The sequence below is a fragment of the Pinus tabuliformis genome, chromosome 5_1, assembly GCF_031772625.1.
Source record: "Pinus tabuliformis cultivar Carrire ecotype Pingquan chromosome 5_1, CPIR1, whole genome shotgun sequence".
Lineage (NCBI taxonomy): Eukaryota > Viridiplantae > Streptophyta > Pinopsida > Pinales > Pinaceae > Pinus > Pinus tabuliformis.
Window position 1 is genome coordinate 397,895,529 of NC_142305.1, and position 6,000 is coordinate 397,901,528.

The 6,000-nt window shown below is 32.7% G+C and overlaps 1 non-coding gene across 1 annotated transcript; it reads left to right on the plus strand.

Moving 5' to 3' along the window:
• Positions 1 to 5,316: 5,316 nt before the first annotated feature.
• TRNAA-UGC (transfer RNA alanine (anticodon UGC)) lies at positions 5,317 to 5,389 on the plus strand. Its single transcript has one exon. It is a non-coding gene; the product is annotated as a tRNA-Ala (tRNA).
• The last annotated feature ends 611 nt before the right edge of the window (positions 5,390 to 6,000 follow it).

A 6,000-nucleotide genomic window follows, 5' to 3' on the forward strand; every position in this document is an offset into this window, starting at 1 on the left:
AAGTGTGCTATGAACGTACACTAAGTTCTCTGCCTTCTTTGAGCCCAACATATTTCTCTTTACTAAATGGATAAAGGCATAAGTACTCCAATTCCTATCGCAAGATGAAGAACTAGCTACCTAGAATATTAGGGGAAGCCCATTAAATTAATTAAAAAATAAAATCTAAAAGAACCCCAAAGAACCCAAAAGAACCTGATTTTGGCATTCCAAGTACCCATCATCAAGGTTCTCTGTACCCGTCAAGACAAAAGAACCCAAATTTTTTTAATGAAGAACTCGGTTCTTCATAGAAGAACATGGTTCTTATGGGTTCTTCTCAGAAGCACCCGAACCCGAATCCGATACTTGGGGACGAGAACCCAGGACGGGTTCGAGAACCCCACCCCCGGGTTCGGGAACCCATGCAACATAGATATTAACATATCATAAGCGACCATGGAAGTTGAACTTGCTTCAAACACAAGCCGTTAGAAGTGACTAACTCATTACATAGTGATGTTAACTTACCTAGAAATGTGATTAACCAAATGATTTTATATTTTACTTAAGCAAGGATTCCTTGGGAAATTTATAATTTACTAGAGCTTTAGCATTTAATGAGATATATCCCGGAGGAGTTCTACTTGATGTAATTTACATAAGAAGACCTAAATCTAGTCACTTTCACACATTAGCTTGTGTTTGTATATGTTCTAATAGTATTTATTTTAGATGGTTTCCCTTTGAAAATATTTTTGGTCTAAGGGTTGGTTGAGTTTAAAAAACCAAAAGCACATGTTTTTGTCTCATATTATTGAAAAATGTAAAGTGGAAATGGTATGATGATTTTGCTTGCAAACATATGTAAAAGCATTAGAGGAGGCTTTCATGTATTTTCAATTATGGAATGATTGAAAGAAAGTGTTTTATTGCTTCCCATAAAAAAAACATGTGAGTGACATAAAATATGACATTATAGTGGTCTTTCTATAACTCACATGGAATAAAATATTTGGTTCAAATTGATGTTACAGAGAAATATGATCCTCTATAATTGCAAGAAGTGCTTAATTTTATCATGTAGCTTATTAGTGGAGAAAAAAGAGTAGGAAAATAAAACTATTCTGACTTGTAATACATGTTTTTCTAATAGATAGCAAGCAAAGTCTGCTTGTAGTTTTCAATGGTTTTGTACTACTAACCTTGTTAAAAAAAGTTATTCAACCAATTTAATCATGGATCATCATTGAATTGTGGACGAAGAATTTTTTTTTTCTTAGTAAATAATTTATTTTCCTTGGGAAATAAACATAGAGATAAATTTATTACATACTCACAATTTTTGTGAGTGCAAAAATCAAATGCCATCTCAATCTTTGCCAATATAATGCATTGATTGGAATGAGGTTGTTCTACCTCCTCTTAAGCACATAGAGGCAAAGCAAAATTTGTTGTGCCACTTGAACCTAAATTAAGATGTAGTGCAAAAAGAGATATCAATAACTAAGTGTTAAGTGTTCAAATATTGTCACTAAACTAATTGGTAAGAATGATCATCTCGAGCCATTTCGAGTTTTCTAATTAAGTTATTTGACTTTGTGGTTGAAACAAAGAGTTCTCCCATTAAGTAATATGGCTGTGAGGTAAAATGAGATGAAGATTTGTATAAGACAAAAATATGAAAAAGCTACATAATATCAAAATAAATCGCTAAAACACCATAATAAATCACCACGAGTATAATTAAATTGCATAGGAAAGAGCATAATCTTCTCAATTTGAAATAAAATGTGGAATGTATCTTAGAATATTGAAACAAAAAACAACCAACTCTTAGAAAGTTGGTATATCAGATGACTGCATTTCTCAACTATTAAAACTTAAAAGGCTCTAAATGTCAAACAAAATTCAAACCGATAGCAAAAACACAATGTGCTTGCTTGAGAAATTTGTCAATAGAAACATAATTTGAACCTAGATAACAAATTCCATGTATCCCTTAAGCCCAACCTTGTTTTCCTTACCAATCTTTGTCCACTGTGTGTGGAAAGAATCAATGTGATACACATACCCCTTTACGTCAATAAAAATGTGTTTCATCACTAATATTTAATTTCAAAACTTGATATATTTTATTTTTAAAATACCAAATGATAGTCATTTACATATCAATTACATCATTGGAAGTTACTACAACTATTGAAGGAGAGTTGACAATATAAACTAAAGTAGGGATACTTGTAGCATAGACTAGAAGTGAGCCCCACATGGAATTATTAAATCGAGCTTCGTCCATGCTTAGTGACAACATGTGTAGGAGAAAACAACAAACACTTAATATAACTAAAAGAAGAAATTACCTCATAGAATAGTGCAACATGAGAAAAATGAAGATATACTATCTTTATGCAACATAAAGATAAATACACATGAGGAAAATGTGACATAACTCTGCCAATGTATTCAGTGTATAGTTCCAAAATTCCAAGTACCTAATCATTCAAGCCATACCACTACGATAAATTTCTTCAACATAAACAACATGGTTACCTAAAAAAAAGAATTAAGAATAAACTTGTAGTGACATAAATGAACTATAGCATTCATATGTGACATGTTTTCCTTCCTACCAGCATGGGCATTCTAAATTACTTCCTAGAGGTGGGTCCATGGGTGCCCTGTGATCGTCACCGAGTGGCCTCTTTCACTTAGCTTGACTATTCCCACCCAGACAACTTCTTTGATGGTGCTTGCATTCAGGGCAATTGTGTTTGTGGTATTATGGTGGACCATCTTACAACTTATTGGTTCTGCTTGTCGAGTAGCTTTAGCACTAGCTGCAAGGCAGAGGTCTTACCTCTCTAGGGTGTGTAGGGTGTGTTGCAGAATGCAAGATGGCTCATCATTGATGAGATCACTATTGTTGGGGACTCCAAGGTGGCCATTAATTGAACACAGAGTACTTCTTCTCTAGACGTCCCTTCAATGTACCATCAACTTCGACATATCTTGGGGATTCAACTCTCTTTCAACCACATCTCCTTCTCCTACATATATCAGGGGCAAAATTCAGTGGTTGATGCGTTGGGTAAGCATGGTGTTTTTGTGCCTTCCTATTTCTTCCACTACAACCTTTGGACTTAGGGTGCGCCCGAGGAGTTTGGTTATTTCTCCTTTTTGGGCTGAATTTAACATATCTTTTTAGTTTCAGGTCTTTTATTTTGCTTCGCATAGATTTGGATCATTTTCTTTTTCTTTTTCTCTAATGCCTCATATGGAGGTTGTTTTTTCTGGACAGTTGGTTGTTTCCCACCTGGGATGTACTTTATTCTTGTGGAAGTGTTGTTCTATGGACCAAGATCCATGTAACATATTTTTTCAATAAAAGTTTTTTCGTTTTTTCATGTGAAAAAAAAGGTGACATGTTTTTCTTCATAGAATATCCATTCACTAATACACAAAAATTGAATGTAACTTATTAGTGTTAAAAGCAATTGTGAACAAAAACATCTAATAGACACAAAGTGAGAAATAGACTATGAATTATATATTATTGACAATGATAACTTTATTTAGATAATCTTCGGCAAAATCACATAACCAATTTTTTTGTCGACGCGTTTCGAACCAACCAGTGTGGTTCATCGTCAGGACAAGTTGAAGAACCAATCCGGCTTAGCTTGATTAAATAGGGTGTGCAGAGACTCCAACAGCTAGAATGCTAACGGCTAATTTTGACCTAAAGATCCTGGTCAAATCCCTAAAATAGTTAATTAATATTGGTTATGTGATTTTGCCGAAAATTATCTAAACAATGATAACTTTATTTAATCCATTTCTTTTTTCTAAAAAAGTTATTTTTATATTTCATTAATACATATAAAACCATTGGTGTATGATCATACATAAGTAAACAAAAACATGAACATGTAAATTAACCTCAAGCCTCCTTTACATAAACAAGGAGAACCAATATATATGCTTTGGCACGAATTTCAAATGAGCTAAGAATTTTACATAGACAAAGAGAACCAATATATGTGATTTGGCACTAATTTCAAATGAACTAATATCTTTTGCTGAAAAATGCTAAATATGGATCCACCCATGTATAGTGTGGGGTGGATTCTCTATTAAAAGTAATATTTCTTCTTATAATCAAGAACATACATTTATGTAAAACTTAAGCTTTTCTATAAAGACAAATCTCAGTTGCAATTATAAGGATACCAATTCTATTTGAACAAATTTCATTTACTTTCATCAAGATTTGCTCTGGATGAATCTTGTGATAATCCATTTAGGATAAAAAAATAACTCCACTGGCTGAAATATTCCTAAGCAAAGTAATTTAGTGAAACAAAAGAATTTGAGGAATGATGTGATGAGATGATCAAATCATCCTGTAAATAAGAGAAGAAGATTGTATTTAGATGGGTTTTTGAAGGCTTTTCTAATAATGTAAAAAATACAATTTAATTGTTATAAGTTTTTGTTTGAAATTTAAAAATATAATATATGGTAAGGTTTTTTTTTTTCATAGTTAAAATTATTTTTTTAAATACATAAATTATTTAACATTTTGTAGAATTTTAAAAATATTGTGATTATACAAATTCCATAATTCAAATTTATTATTCAACATATTCTTATATATATTTAAACAAAAATAACCAAAATTTAACATCAAAAAAATAATTTTTTAAACCAAAATTTAACGTCAAAACTTGCCCTGACGATGAGCCACACTTGCTGGTTCGAAACGGTGGACAAAGATCTTTCTCTATGTGATTTATGCCGAAACTCTTCTTATAACCAAAAAATAATTTTTGAATGGAAATAACCGAAATTTAATTTTAAAAAACCAAAATTTAATTTAAAAAAAAAAAACAAAAACGTTTAAACTACTATTACATAAAAGTATTGCCATGCACTATGGAGAAAAGCAACATTGACACTACAAACGCCGACACCACACCGGTCACTGTGTTCCGCAGCGCCGAACAAAGCCCTCTCGTTCCCAAAAGCCTTGAGGACTTTCGTATTCCATATGACCGTAGTCGAGCAGCTGCACTCCCACAGAGCGGTGCAGGGCAGCGAACCCGTCGAAATGCAGGCCGTTCGCTCCCGCCGCTGTATTCCAGATCTGGCAGGCAGCCGATAGTACATTGACATGTGGCATGTTTAGGTAGGCATTCGACAGATGAAAGCTGGGCGAGGAACCTCCCCTTAGATAATCCCCTCGGGGTAAAAATGCTGACATGCAGTTGATAATTTAGCTCGTTGATCTTGGGATGGAACAGTAAATACCATAAAACATTCAAATACTTATAAGGGGATGTAGCTCAAACGGTAGAGCGCTCGCTTTGCATGCGAGAGGTACGGGGTTCGATACCCCGCATCTCCACGCGGCGCCACTACTCTTCGGTTTCATTTAATAAACGATGCCATGTTTTGAGTAGGCAACATTATGATAACAAGGCTTATTTTGTTGACTTGTATTTGTGAAATTATCTTACATATACCATAATTAACTAGATTCATGAAATTATAACAACCAACCCATAATTATGATATTGACTTGTATTTATGAAATTGACCTACATATGCAATAATTAACTAGATTCATGATAGCTTGCATAAATAGACGAAGATTTAAATACGGAAACACTTTGAGTGAATCTATGTAATCTTTCTTTTTAAAATCTTGTTTCATTTGAAGGTTCATTGAGAAGTCCAATTTCCATTTCATTGTGTAGGGATGTGGACATGTGTTGGAGCATATAATAAGGTATTGCAACATGTTTTTATAACATAGGTTTTATTATTTATTAAGAGATTAAATTATTAAAGTTGATGTCATTTTTGTTTCACTTTATAATTATGATATTTATTTATTTTATGAAATAAAACTTGCTATATATTTATGAGGTGAATTCAAATTTAGTAGAAAGAATATTATTGTTAGAATAATTAATTATTATTTACAATGTAATTAATTATTAATAATTTTTTATT